We start from the raw sequence: 15720 nt of genomic DNA, 5'->3' as shown, positions 1-15720 counted from the left end.
GCGGACTATCCACTGCGGCCTCCACGTCACCGTCAGGAGACTGAAACTCTCCACCCAGGAGCTTCCAAATTGGAAACTGGCCATCACCGCCCCATACTCTCCAATCACCACATACCCAATGGGCGCAAGGCTATGCCCTACCTCAACCCGATAAAAGGACCGTGCCAAATCCCTCCCAGGGCGACTTCCCCGACTCACTATCCCCCTTTCTCTCTCTCTCTTTCTGTGAGTCGTGGAACCTCGCCTGAGGGTGCTTGCAATAAAGTTCGTCTCTCGGATCCATTTGCCTCGTAGCCTCTTTTCTTACCATCACCGGCAGGAGCAACTTTACACTACTCAGTTCCTTTGGGCTCTTTGGACATTGAAGGACATCAGGCCAGGGAAAAGGATTCATCTAGAGTGTGGCTCCCTTGGAGTAGTGGCCTTCAGAACAGGAGTGAGCAGGACTGAAGGGAAAGTGAGCATCCTTCAGCCAAAACCTGATGGAGCTAGTATATTCCTCACCTGAGTTGCATTCAGGAAGCATACTTCCAAGACATATTCGCTCCCCTGAAAACAAGCTGCCTAAACATCTGTGGGGAGACAAAGGAAAACATGGGGAAGGGACCCAGAGATGAATATTTCAGCAAAAACGTGGGAAGAAGTACACTGCAACTTGCAAACAGCCTTCTGTACTGCATGCCATAAATTAACACAATATAAATTTATACATATTTACACCACATAGTCTCTAACTATATAAATCCTCAATACTCAGACTTGTGGGGTAGGTGTAAGAGAACAGTCCATATGTTTATTCATGTTCTGTGCAGCTCTAGGGAACTCAGTGATTTTTACACACACACACACACACACACACACACACACTGTATAACTAAAGGTGATTCTAAATGTTGAAATCAAATTAATGCCTACCAGCAAAACTCTATTTTTCAAAATGTTGCCATTTTCCAGGATATGCACAGCCAAAGAGAATTTTAATTCTATTTAACTGAGTATTTATCTAGTTGCCTTATGTGTCCCAAAACTTCAACAGTTACTGATGTACACATAAAGAGTGTGTGGAATCAACTTTTTACTGATGAAAGAGAGGATATAAGTGACTCTTCCCTGGGCTCTTCCATTGCAGGAAAGGCAGCAGGATTAAAATACAAGATCTTGTCATTTCTACTCTGAAGCTCCTTCAGGGACCAGACTTGGTGATACCTGGGATGAGAGTGGGGAATTGGTGAGATTAGAGTCAGAAGAGCTGAGCAGGTTTGGGTCCTGGCTCTGCATTTGCTGACATATTGTCCTTGGAGGAGTCCCTGAACCTCTGGGAGATCCAGATCCTTGGGAAGATAATAACATCCGCCATGGGTACCTCTAAAAAAATGGCAAGAGTCAAGACACAAGACAGTGTAAAAGTCCTTGGCAACTGTAATGTTTTCACATGTACTGTCAAGTCATTGTTATGGGTTCTTTCATAATCTGATGCTAAGCAAACAAAATGCATTCAGTCCCTTTTACAGCTTTCTTGGAAGAAATCTACAGCTGAGTTGCTGTTGACACTCTTTGTTTCAGAAGAATGCCATCCACAATGGTCAGAGAAGCCTATCACAGCACCGATTGCCAACTGGCTTTGGCACATGCACGTGTGTGGGCAGGGACCGTCAGTATGTTGGACACAGCCCAGTACCCAGTGGGCACTTATTAAATTTGGAATAACAGTGCGTATTTTCGGGGCAAATGGCTGTCTAACACAAACAAGGCAGCAATTTCCCCACGTGTCACTACTTAAAGGTGTAGCGGATATACAGTGAGCAGAGCCAGTGAATAATGATAAAATAGTTACACTCAGTATAGCCAAAGTAACAAAGTAACTGCTACCCAAGGAAGAATGGAAACTTCATCGCTGCTCTGCTTTACAAGGACAGTAAATAGAATCCTTTTCAGATAACGCTTTGTCTCTATTTCAGCATGATTTGTTTCTCCCACTTGGTGCCTGAGACTGTATTAGTAATACATTATTTGAAGGCTGGAGAGGAAAAACATTTTCTTCTGCTCCCTGCCCACATCCTTACAGGCATGGAAAAGGGCTACACATCACAGAGATGTCCTTAGATTCCATGTGACATCCAAGACATAATCAAAAGGGCACACAGAATCATTGAGTTAGGCTATGTTCCTATTGATACCCCTGTCCACACCACCATCACAACCATTGCCACCTTGCTGAGCAGGGCGCTGAGCAGGTCACTGAGCAGCACTGCAGAATCACCCAGCCCCATGTTCAGTGATATCATCTGGGTTTTCCTTCTGAGGGTTAGAGTTTGGCGTGTGTCTGAAAGAGGAGCAACACATGAAGGACACACAAGAGTGCCATCCCCATCTCAGCCTCATCCCCTGAAGTGGAGGAAGGACCAATGACGACCGAAAGATATTTAAAAAGTTCTCAAGTTCTCAGTCTCAGGTTTTCTTTTACTCCCCCCACAGACTGCTGGGGGTTACAAGGCGAAGTTCAGAATGCCCAATCGAGAGTAACATTTGAAATTTTGAGCTCACATATCGCTTTGCTAAATCTGATGAAATCCATAGATGCCTTTCCCAGACACATACATGTGACACAATTTGTGAAAACAATTTTAGGAGGCTGATTGCCACTTCTAACCCAGTTTAAGAGCTGCGCTCTGAAGAATCAAGGGGAAAATAGCAAGGAGTAATGATTTATTAGGCCTATTCTTTCTCTCAGGCCAACATGGGGAAGAAGTGGGTACTACTTCCCTACTGCCACTGGAACAAATCATTACAAATTATCTGGAGGTCTGAAGCCTAAAATGGCTCAGTAGGGCATGTTCTTTCTGGAGGCTCTAGGGAAGGATCTATTTCCTTGACTATTCCAGCTTTTAGAGCCTGCTAGAATCCTTTGATTCACAGCCACACTTCATGTCTACCTCATCTTTCATCATTTTATCTCCTCTGACTCTAACCCCCCATACCACCTCTTATAAAGACCCTGGGATTGCAGTAGACCTACTGGGATAATCCAAGATAATCTCATTTCAAAATCTTTAACTGAATCATATCTGCAAAGTCCTTCTTGCCATGGAAGGTCACATATTCCCAGGTTCCCCAGTTTAGAGAATGGACAGCTTTGGGGACTGCTATTTGGCCCACCACAGGGTGCTTCAAATGTTTCATTTTGCACATGACCATTTGATGTTCAGCCTTCAGGGCAGAAAAGCTGGCCAGAAATTGAAAATGGGCATGCAATTATTAGTTTTCTCCAAGGTTCTATCTCAGGAAAGTTGCCAAATCGGGGCAATGGGAAGAAATGATTATACCACCATGTTTTCAGAAGCCAAGATTCTTTCAAACCGTAGCTCCAGAGAAAATCACTTGGGCTCACTCTATCTTGAATGAAACTACGAAAACTAGTTGAATGATAATTTTAATGGTAACAACACAAAAAGAAAACAGAGAACAAGGAGATGGTCACGTTAAATTCAGATTGTGGGCTTGGAATAATTTACATCACTCCCCCCTCCATTTTCTGTATCTTTGAAAGTCATTTTTTTCTTTAAGTAGCTACATTACCTAGCTAATCTCATCAACTATCCCCTTCATTTTATTTAGATAGCAAGGATAATGTACAAGCTGGGATCTGAATGCATAGAAAAAGAAATGAACACAGGCCAGAATGTGTTAGGACTTCACAATTACCTGGAGAAATTTCTGCAGATTTCATATAACATGAAGAGGGCTATTCTTAGCAAAATTCACACTTGGTATGCTCAGTTTCAATACGAACTCAATATTTGAGGAAGAGGAAATTAAATCAGCATTTGGGTGGTTGTTTTCTTTTCTGATCTACACCAGACTGGTGTGTCTGGATCCTGTGATCAAGATAGATTTTCATTATCCTGGTTTTTGTCTGTGACCTGTCAGAGCGGACGACTGGGCCTGAACCGAAAGGCACCACATATGCTTCTGAAATGCTTAATTGTAGCAACACAGAAACATTGAATAAGCTTCACATTGAAAATGTTGTCAGTTCTCTTCCTAAGCCCCTCAGTGCTAAAACTGGGCAAAAAATAGACGGTTGAGCAAAGGCTGTTGTTTCCCTGATGTTCTCAGAAGCCAGTTCTCAGTTCTTGGCTTAGCCTTAGTGCCGAGTTTGAACTGAGGCTGGTGAGCAGGAAAATGCCATACAATTCCCCACAATGGAAATCAATTGTAGGCTTTGCATCTTTCTGGGGCATTGCACTAGAGTTCTGTTGATCTGGTTCTTTTGCTTTAAATGGAAAACCCTCCAGGGAAGTTTTGTGTACTCTAAACAAGATCTCTGTAGGATCAGATAATAGGATCTGTGTGAATGTAATACAAAAGAGAGAGAGAGAGGCGCATGCTAATGCAGATTAGAAATTATTCAGCTGAGACTTTCATTTACTGAGGCACATAATATAAAAATGCCACTCTCTCAACTGCCATTTTATTGTGATTTCTCAAAAGCTTTGGGGAAGCTTATTTTTAAAGCAAATCCAGTTTAACTCTCAAGAAGTCAGGTTGAAAAACAGAACTTAGTATGTGTTTCCCACAGATACTTGTCTACACTATTTATATTTTAAGTTGTACATGCCTTTAAGGTAACCTTTGAAATAAGCAGTAGTGGATATGGATATGATTATCACTGATTTCATTTGGGTAATCAAGGAACAATTGATTTGAAAGGGGATCTTTTTTTTTAAAGGGAAATATAATTAAATATCCTAACTTAATGATCCAAAGGAAATAATGTATACAGTGAAGATACTACTTTTAGTACTATGATAACCAGAAAAGACTGTGTCATGAAATCCCATAAATGCCAAGAATGTTAATCTTGGCATATCCAAATGTGTCAAAAATGTTAGTTCTTGGCGCTTTCCTTCCTGAATTAGTCAGGGTTCTCCAGAGATACAGATCAATAGGAGATAGATAGATAGACAGATAGATAATAGATAAGTTTATTAGAAAAAATTGACTCATGCAGTTATGAAGGACTATTAGTCCTAAGATTTGAAATCAGCAAGCTGGAGATCCAGAAAAGCCAACCACCATTAACAGTTTGAGTCTAAAGGCCTGAAGACCAGGATTGCTAAAGGTGTAGTTCTAGTCTAAAGACCAGTAGGCTTAAGACCCAGGAAGATCCAAAGTTTTAGTTCAAGTTTGAATGAAGGATAGAACAATGTCCCAGTTCAAAGACAAATAGACAAGAAGAATTCCCTCTTACTGGAGAGAGAGTTCATTATTTTGTTCAATTCAGGACTTCAACTGATTGGATGAGACCCACCCCCAATGGCTGGAGCAATCTGCTTTACTCAGTTGACTGACTCAAATGTTAATCTCATCCAGAGACACACTCACAGACACACAAAGAATAATGTTTGACCAAATATCTGGGTGCCCCATGGCTCAGTCAGGTTGAAATATAAAATTAACCATCATATTTCCTGTTTACCATTACTCATCCACTTATCCATCTGTCCACCCACCCATTTGTTCAATATACAGTGTAAGCACATACTATATGCCAAATTCAAGACTAGGGTCACACAAAAAAATAATGTGGGGATCCATTTTTGGCACGAGAGCACACAGAGCTCCACGAACCTGCTCCCCAATGAAACTGGTCGAAGTTATTTTAAACCACAAAACAAAAACAAAAGAACCATTTAACGTCTCTGGAAGGGGTTCTCAGGGTGTACAACAAACCAAGAAACATTTATACAGGAAAATCTACTAAACTCAGTAAAAAAAGAGACAGTTTGATATCTGAGCCTCTTTCCTTCTGCCCAGCTCTGTGAGATGAAAACCATGCTGTAGACAGGTGCAATCAAGAACACAAGGATCCTTCTCTCCCAGCTTCCAGTCAGAGGGTGATGCCAGCATCTTTTATCCTGTCCCCAGCTACCTGTGGTTGAGGCTAAGAGGTGAAAGTAGCCAAGAGGTGGTGGGGTGGGGGTGCTCTCTTCCAGCCAGCCTACACTTTGGGGTCAGAGGCTCCACCTTGGGTACAGTGTTAGTGAGTATACTGCATTCCTGATTACTCTTGTAACAACTCATAAGGTGATAGATCTATGCCAAGAAAAACAAGCTGAAAAGACCTAAGGCTTCTATCCCCAACCCCCTGTGCCAAGAACTCAACTCCAAAAATAAGTGAGGTCTTACTCAAAAAGAAGCACACCATTCTTCCCATTTCCAGCCTCAGAGGCTTTAAGCAGATGGAGAAGCAGACCACAAAGCAAAGAACTCCAAATCACTTCCTAAAGGAGCTGACCTCATTTGCACCAGAGTGTGTAGAAATTTAAGCCTACGGACACTCTCGAATACAATGGATTGGTGATAAAAGTAGTTGAGAGGAGACTGGTAGTTTCCTTAGATATAGTTAACTCCAGACCAGTTAGTCGGCTGAGAACCTGGGAAAGAATCTTGTAAATTTGTGGAATTTAAAACCTGGGCACGGTTAGGCAAAGAGATAGTTACAGAAAGCCTCACCACTCTGACAAAACCGCTGTCATTTCAAAGTAACTGTAGGCTTACCCAAAGCTACATCCTGTGAAGAACAACATCAGAGACTTAACTTTGTGGAGAGAGAGGAAAACAGACTTCACCAAAATAATCCAGCAGTTATTAAACAAATAGACAAGAAATAAAAAGCCCAGGGGATGAAAAGTGCAATATCCAGAGTTGTTGATAATATATTATCTAAAATGTCCCGTTTCTAACAAAAGATTATGAGACCTGCAGAGAAATAGGAAAGTATAAACTATGCATTGGGAAAACGGCCAGGCAACAGAAACTGCCAGATAGAGCAATCAGATGTTGGATTTAACAAAGGCCTCAAAGTAGCCATTATAAATGTGTTCAAAGAACTAAAAGAAACCAAAGTTAAAGAAGGAAAGGAAGGTCTGAGGACAATGTCACATCAAATAGAGAATATAAGTAAAAAGACAGAAATTACAAAAAGGAACCAAACAAAAATGATGGAAGTTGAAATGTACAATTGACTGATGTGAAAATGTCACTAGAGGGACTCAACAGTAGATTTGAACTGGCAGAAGAAAGAATTAGCTAACTTGAAGATAGATCAGTAGAGTGTGCAATTCAAAGAACAGAGAGGAAAAAATGAAAAAGAAACAGAACCTCTCAGAAACATGGGACATCATGAAGTGCATCAACATACATGTAATAGTACTAGAGAAAGATAGAAGGAAAAGAAAGGAAAAGAAAGAATGTCTGGAAAAATAAGGATCCCAAGCTTCCCAAATTTATTGGAAAACATTAACATATAGGAAATTCAATGAACTCCAAGTAGGTCAAACAGAAAGAGATTCACAAACACATTATATTACAGTAATAACACTGAAAACCAAAGACCAAGGACAAAATTTTGAAAGCAGCAAGAGAAAAATGTCTTGTCACTTGCAAGGGAAACTCAACAAGATTTATAATTAACCTCTCATCAGAAACAATAGAGGTTAAAAGTTAATGAAATAACATATGCAGAGTGCTCAGAGAAAAAAATTGTCAACCAAGAATCCAATATCTAGCAAAGCTATCTTTCAAAAATGAATGTGAAATAAAAGAAATTCCCGGATAAACAAAAACAGAAATTTTTGCCAGAAGACAAAACTATGAAGGGAAATTAAGTATTTTGTTAATACTAAAAAAAAAAAAAAATTAAAACAAATTCTTCAGGCTGAAAGAAAGTAACCCCAGATGGTAATTTGAATCCACACAAATAAAGAACACCAGTAAATATCATTATGTAAATATAAAAGACAGTCTTCTTTCCAATGTCTGCAAATGTCTTCTTTATTCTCTGTACTGATTTTAAAAGCAATTTTTTGGTTTATACATAATACGTATATAATGTAGTGTTGGTCTTATAACACATAGAAACGTAATATCTTTGCCAATAAAAGCACAAAGGAAGTGGGTGGAAACAAAGCTGTGTTGAACTAAGGAAGTGAGTCCAGATGGTAATTTGAATTCACAAGAACAAATGAAGAGAATCAGAAGTAATAAATAAGAAGGCTAATATTTTTAAAAGCTATAACTATGTAATTTGCCTTCCTTTAGTTTCTTTTCAAAAGATATAAAATTAGGGGCGCCTGGGTGGCTCCATTGGTTAGGCATCTGCCTTCAGCTCAGGTCATAATCCCAGGATCCTGGGATTGAGTCCCTTGTGAGGTTCCCTGCTCAGCAGAGAGCCTTCTTCTCCCTCTGTGTGCTGCTCCCCCTGTTTGTGTGCTCTCTCTCTCTCTGTCAAATAAAGTAAAAATCTTTAATTAAAAAAGATATAAAATTATAAAAAGTAGTCATTATAATAATATATTTTGGGGGTTCATAACATTGATATATATAATATGTATAAAAATAATACCACAAAAGTGAGGAAGGGGAAAGAGCTATATAGGAGTAAGATTTGTATACCTTATTGGAATTTAGTATAAATCTGAAACTGATTGTGATAAGTTAAGATGCATATAGTTAAGTTATCCTAGGGCAATCATAAGGAAATAACTTAAAAACTTTAGTGAAAAAAATCATTACAGGAATTAAATTGTACATTAGAAGACAATCACCTAATACAAGAGAAAGTGGGAAAGGATAAACAGAGGAACAAAAAGTGACAGAGATATAAGAAACATAGTAAATAAAGAATAAAAGGGAAGATGATAGTAATATTCAATGTGAATGAATTAAAGGTAATCCCAAGGCAAAGATTGTCTGGATGAAAATACAAGATATAACTATATACAATCTATAGGAAACACAATTTAAATTCAAAGATACAAATAGGTGTGCCGGTGGCTCAGTCCGTTAGGTTCTGACTCCTGGTTTTGGCTTAGGTCATGATTGCAGGCTCATGAGATTGAGCCCTGAGTTGGGCTCTGTACTCAGCAGGGAATCTGCTTGGAGATTCTCTCCTTTTGCCCCTCCCCCAACTCATGCATTCTCCTTCTCTCTCTCTCTCTCTCTCCCTGTCTCTAAAATAAATAAATAAATCTTTTAAAAAAAATGAATAGATTGAAAATGAGGGATAGAAAAAGTCCATGAAAATAATAACCAAAAGAGACCTGGGATGGCTATACTAATATCAGACAAAATAGGTTTTAAGTTTTTGAGAAAAACTGTTACAAGAGCCAAAAAAGATACTATATATTGGTAAAAAATTTAATCCATCAAGAAGATACAACAATTATAAACACATCAGTACATCACAAGAGAGCCTACAAATACATGAAGCCAACATTGATTGACTTGAAGGGAGAAATAGACAATTCTACAGTAATAATTAAAAACTTCCATACCCCACTTTCAATAATGGATAGAAAAACCAAGTAGAAGGTCAATAAAGGGAAAACAGACATCAATAACAGTATAAACCAACTCTAGTTAATAGACATTTATAGAACACTCTGTCCCAAGCAGAATACACACTTTTCTCAAGCACCTGGGGAACATTCTGCAGTATAGACCATATCTGAGGCCATTAAACTAGTCTTAATACATCTTAAAAGACTGACAAAAAGCACAAAGTATCTATTCTGACCACAGTGGAATGAAAAGAAGAAATCAATAACAGAAGGCAAACTCTGGAGCTTATTACAGAAAAGTGGAACCTCTTGAGGCTTGTGACATATGGAAATTATAGAACTGAAGTCAAGTAGTAAAGGTCCTTGAAAAAGGAGAGCGGAAGATGGGCTCCTCCCTACGTCTCTAGCACCATCAACAACCACTCCTTAACTCAGGTATGATTATCCAATGCAGGTAATTTTCTGCACACATCGTGCTATTTCTCGACTCCATGATTTTGCTAAAACTAACCCTTCTCTCTGGAAGACCCTTCTTTCCTCCTCCCCTGCCCAAACACACACAAAGCTCCCCAACTTTCCTCTCCTACTTATCTGTCCAGTCTTGGCCCATTGTTAATTCAGCTAAAAGTTTTTCACTCATGTCTACTGGGCATGACATCTCTGTTAAGAGTGGTGATACAACATTAAACTAAGAAGATAAGATCCCTACCTTCCCAAAACACATTCTTATAGAGGGAACCAATGTCAAAAGAGAGGAAATCAATAAACAAGATGATGACAGGTCTGTAGTAAGTGCCACAAAGGGAATGGGGGGATGATGTGAGGTAGACTAATGGGGGCATGTGGTACCATTCATACGGATACACTAGCAGGTCTTCGCTTGTCTTTTTCCTCTTCTTTTTAGGCACAAAACCAGACTACCTTTCCCAGCCTCTTTTTGCATCCAGGTATGGCCATTCTAGCCAATCAATGGAATATGAGTGGAACTGCTATGTGTCATTTTGGGGTCAAAGATTTTTTGTTGTTGTTGTTTGTTTTGTTCTGTTTTTAAAGATTTTATTTATTTATTTGTCAGAGAAGGCGAGAGCGAGAAAGCGAGCACAGGCAGGCAGATGCAGAGGGAGAAGCAGGCTCCCCGCTGAGCAAGGAGCCCGATGAGGGACTCGATGCCAAGAGGCCGAGATCATGACCTGAGCCAAAGGCAGCTGCTTAACTGAGCCACCCAGGCATCCCTAGGGTAAAAGTTTTTAAGATCCAGCTCTGTCCCCTCCATTCTGCCAGCTGAATGTAAACAACAGTGGGATCCAAGGAGACAGCATGGCCGCAAGATGGATCTTTGTTTGAATCCTTGGATCAAGAAAACCACTTGGCAACTAGGAATGCCCACATAGGACTATTGCAGAAGTGACAAAATTCTTTGTCTACACATTGGAATTTATTTGTGACCATAGCCTAACCCATTTGAGCAAATGCAGAATGCTTTAGCTACAGTGCCCAGGAAATGCCTGTCAAAGGATCTGTTGCTGGGTGTGAATAAAGAAGGGGAAGAAATGGCCAAGCTGAGAGCAGGAACCCTCCTGGCAGAGGGAACAGCACAAGTAAAGGCTCTGAGCTGAGAAAGAACATAGTATGTTCGAAGAACAAGAAGAGAAGCCAGTACAGCCACAGTGCAGCAAATAGGGAAAGAATGGAATTAAGTGAGCCAAAGTAGTAAACAGGAGCCAGATCATTCTTAGCCTTCATCACTTCCTGGAAGCCGCCATCTTAAACATTCACCATGATCACTACCAGCTCAGTTGGGTGACCAGACCTGGAGCTCCCACAGTAACCATGAGTCTGCCTCTTTCACCACCTTTTTATTCCCTTGTAATGATCTATTTATCTGTTGGTTACCGTCTAGATAAAGAGCTTTTTTGAAAAAATTATCCATTCATCTGTTTATCTCCAGCATGTGTGCCAACATGTATAGGCGCCCAATAAATCTTTCTGGTATAAATGGATTAAACAAATGGTGGCCTTGCAGCTCTCCACATGACATCTCCTGGGACTCCTGTGATGAGAGTGGCGCTAGGGAGCAAAGAAAGACGCTGAGACCACTCATCTCCTTACACACTGCTAGTGTGATCTGACCTCCTTTCACGAAGTCCTTCCCTCCTCCCACCCACCCTTCCTTCAGATTCTTTCTAAGGATGACCCATTTCTAAGATTTCTTCAAGATAACAGGTTGTTGGGAGCCTTCATTAAAGAGGAAGGTTTCCCCTTCAATGAAAATGACTGGGAACAGTGAAAAGAAGCTGAAGGCCCCCTGCCAATACAATGACCCAGTTAGGAACCAAAACAAAGAATAGATAAATCAAGGGAATAAAAGTCTCCTCATTGTACCCTTCCATCTTCTCTACTCGCTGCAGTGATTTCTATGAAGTTTCAAACTCGAGGAGCTAATTTATTTCCCTAGAATTGGAAAATGCCATCCTCTACCTCAAAAGTTCTTCCCAGAGAAGTGGAGGTATAATTTTATTCACTGTAATGATGTGAGGAGGTCAGTTTTGATTCTCACTGCTAAGAGGGCACACTTCTTTCCATTATTTCACCTTCTTTCCCCGCCTCCCCTCCCCACCTCCATACACCTTAGAAAACTCAATTTCACCTGTGGCTCTCAAGGCAACTCAGCAACAACTCTCCACTTATTAATATTGCAGTGGGCCAAGTGTTGGAAGGTATAACAGAGGACTGGTGGGGTGGGGAAAAGGAAATTATATGCTTTCGGGAAATGAGTTTTAAATATTTCTACCAAATGATCTAATAGCAAAGAAAAATGAAAGAACACATCTTAGGGTCTGAGGTCAGAGCTTGAAACAGGTATAGACAAGCCTAAGAAATTTTTGAAGTTTCTTCTTTTATCTTCAAAATTGTTGCAAGAGTTTTATCAGACACTCTCTCTCTCTCTCCTCTATGTTTGTATTAAAATTAAAATATTCTGTCAGTCAAATGTTTGAGTAAATTGGCAAGACAAACACCATGAAGTTTATACTGTGCCTTCAGATGCTTATATTTCCCAAGCACATCATCACCCCCTTGAATGTACTCCATTTTTATTTTATTGTATTTTGGGGGAGATTTATTTATTTGAGAGAGAGTGAGAGAGTGAGAAAGTGAGGGGGAGGGGTAGAGGAAGAGGGAGAGAGAATTTCAAGCAGACTCCACATTGACCATGGAGCCCGATCGAGTGCAGGGCTCGATTCCACCACCCTGAGATCATGGCCTGAGCCAAAACCAAGAGTCCAAGGCTCAGCCAACTACACCACCTGAGCTCCCCCATTTAACCCTATTTTAGAAGCTTGTTCCCAGGACATTCATCCTTGCAAATTTCAGACAAGCAGGCCTAGGGCATTGAGGTTACCTTTAAGTTTCAGTGAGACCATGGGAGACCAGATTCTCTATCACCCCTATTTTAAGGCCATCTCATTTGGGCATTTTTAAAAAATCTGTTAGGGAAGATGTCAAAGATTGAAGAGGACAGAATTAACCCTTATGCCACCCTTTATGGCCTCTGATAGCTAAGCATAAATTTACAGCAGGTGTCCTTGTTTATTTCCTTATGATCCATGGGCAGGTAATTGAGACATGAGCATGGAACACAGAAAGGTGGGCAGAGGTTGCTCAAGACGGCTCCTAGCTCACCAGACTTCGGTTTCTCGTGAGCCCCCTTCATCTCCTCTACTCGACAGCCTAATCCATTTTCTCCTTCTTATCAGGACTCCAGAACGGGACGTGACTAGAGTTACTCTTACCTCATCTGAAATTTCTGAGCATGACAGAGCACAGGGTAATTGTAGCTTTGGATATATATTTTTTTCCAACTAAAATGTGATTTTGTTTTTTTCTGTTGCTCTTGCAAATTGTCATTTTCATTGCAAAAGAAATGCTATTCCATAAATATTTTCCCTGTCTTGTCAATGCATTAATGAAACACAAATCTACGGTACAGAAGGACTCCACACTATAGAAAACATTTTGTAATTTCCATATTTCTTTTACGTTGATTTTTCTTCCAATACTTTTATTATTTTTATTTGTTATTTTTATTGTTATTATTTTATCTATTTATTTTTATTATTATTCTTCCAGTATTTTTACTCAAAGACTTGCCAACCTGTGGACTCGGGACCAGGTTCAGTGATTTTTTTTTTTTTCTTTTCTAGGAAACAGGAGAGAGAATTTCCTCATCTAGGACAGGTGCTAAAGAAGATGTTCCTGCCCAAGAAACACACACTTCTGTTATGAAATAACAGCAAAGATGCTTTTTTATTTCTCAGTAGTATCACATCAGTTTTACCCTGAGAACCACCAGTCAATAACTCTCTACTTTGTTTTCATTTTATATGCAGAAAGACTGAAATTCCTATGGCTTATAGACTTCTAGCAAGCTAAAGAAGACAATTACTGGTCCAATATCTTACCCATTAGAAATGTCTCCAAAATGCCTGACAGAATCCCAATATTTTAAAACCATTTGCCTTAAAACTTCTTCACAGTAGTGTCCATTTCTGACCCATCTTTATGTCTTCACTGTAGAAGGTGGAGAGTCTAACCACGGTCTTATAGTACAGGAAACCAGTAGCTTTGTCATACAATCACAGAGCTAAGACAATATCGCAGAGATAACATGCTGAGGAAATGGTGAGAAAAAGTTACTATTGTATTTGTAACTTCCAAGGTTAAAGAAGTTGCTCAAACCATTCTTTCAGTAACCTATTGAGTTTTGTCTTCAGTTAACCCAGCTAAATCTTTTTTAAAAGTTATTTTTTAAAAATTTTATTTGTTTATTCGAGAACTAGAGAGAGCAGGAGCAGTGGGGAGGGGCAGAGGGAGAGGGAGAAGCAATCTCCCTGTTGAGCAGGGAGCCCGTCAGGGGGGCTGGATCCCAGGACCCGGGGATCGTGACATCAGTGGAAGGCAGACACATAATCAACTGAACCACCCAGGCACCCTCCCCCACCCCAGCTAAATCTTTTAAAAGCAAAGTTTATCCTGCATTCTCTCTTGAATGAAGCTGTTACCATATTTGTAGTATTTCCTATGCAAACGTAAGCTAAGCCAAGGTCTCCCACCATTCAAGTGCTATGCATTTGTTCCTGTCTTGGGAAGGATGGTCACCCCTGGATGGCAATCACAGGTGCCCTTCAGAGGTGATCTAATAGGCTCATCCATATCTCCTCTGGGGGCAAGGCACTCTGGAGAAGACTTGGGAAGAGTTATTCAGCACATTAGGATCAGAAAAGAAGAAGAGGACGCAGAAGGAACTAACTCGATGAGATGTCTCCTGGGTTTGCTTTCCAACTGCTGCTCTCAGGATGTTTTCATGGCTTCTTCCGAAGACCTGTTTCTTAAAAGAAGCAGGCGGCTCCAGCACAGCTACCAAGGTAGGCCCTGGGGATCTTGCTGTTAGCTTTCTTTCCTGACTCCCAGTGGTGGCCAATAATTTCTGGCTGACCAGCCAATGAGGGATTCCGGGAAGGAGAAGTGAGATCGCATCTCTTGAACATCTTTGCCAGGCACCTGACTGGATATTTTGCTGTGCTATTCAGGTAGTTCTCACAACATCACAGGATATAATTCCCCATTTACAGGTGTAGAAATCGAGGCTCAAAGAGCACAATAACTTGCCCAAGTTCACATACTGTAGAAGTCATGTAGTAAGTCACGCATATAGTCCACAGGAGCAAGAATTGTAAAGAAGTCAAGAAAGAAAGACACTCCATCTGGAAGTGCTCCATGGGGGTCCCCCTGGTCAGAACCATCTTGAATAGGAGATGCTGTAGAGTCCTCCCTGTTGGACAGCTGTGGGAAGGCATGCAGGATCCCCCCCACAGACCCTTGGAGCCCTGCTCATAACTGGCTAGAGACTTTCTCAGAGACCTCCCACCACACTATAACCTTCAGGGATGGTGGGGTAGGCAATCAGTGACCACAGTCTGGTTTTTCAGAGAAGATGCAAAGAGGTTAAGAATTTCTCATTCAGAAACCCTGATTTTAAGCTGGAGCAAATTGCAAGGTTCTCCAAAGTGCCCTAGCTCTCAGATTCTCAGCTACTGGAGAAAGTTTAATTTCTTTTCTGTTTGTCCTGAGTTTTCCTATTTTGAGCTTCAGGAATTGTTTTTAGGTGAGGGGGAAAGATGAGCAATTGGTCTGCGTTTACTCTCTTCATGTAAATCTTTCTTTCTTTCTTTCTTTCTTTCTTTCTTTCTTTCTTTCTTTCTTTCTAAAAGAGTTTATTTATTTATTTGAGAGAGAGAGAGAGAGAGAGCTAGCACACAAGAAGGCAGAGAGGCAGGCAGAGGCAGAGAGAGAAGTAGGCTCCCCGCCAAGCAAGGAG

General features: G+C 40.5%; 1 long non-coding RNA gene across 1 annotated transcript in view; it reads left to right on the top strand.

Annotated features, from left to right (window-relative positions):
* Positions 1–14118, top strand: part of LOC116589187 — a 56395-nt gene extending 42277 nt beyond the window's left edge. Inside the window, exons 4-5 of the long non-coding RNA XR_004285232.1 lie at positions 13100–13170; positions 13547–14118. This is a non-coding gene — a long non-coding RNA (uncharacterized LOC116589187). The remainder of the gene's footprint in view (positions 1–13099; positions 13171–13546) is intronic.
* The last annotated feature ends 1602 nt before the right edge of the window (positions 14119–15720 follow it).

The sequence above is a fragment of the Mustela erminea genome, chromosome 4 (assembly GCF_009829155.1).
Source record: "Mustela erminea isolate mMusErm1 chromosome 4, mMusErm1.Pri, whole genome shotgun sequence".
NCBI lineage: Eukaryota > Metazoa > Chordata > Mammalia > Carnivora > Mustelidae > Mustela > Mustela erminea.
Note: the sequence above shows the minus strand (reverse complement) of the source record. Positions and strands in the feature narration are given on the sequence as shown.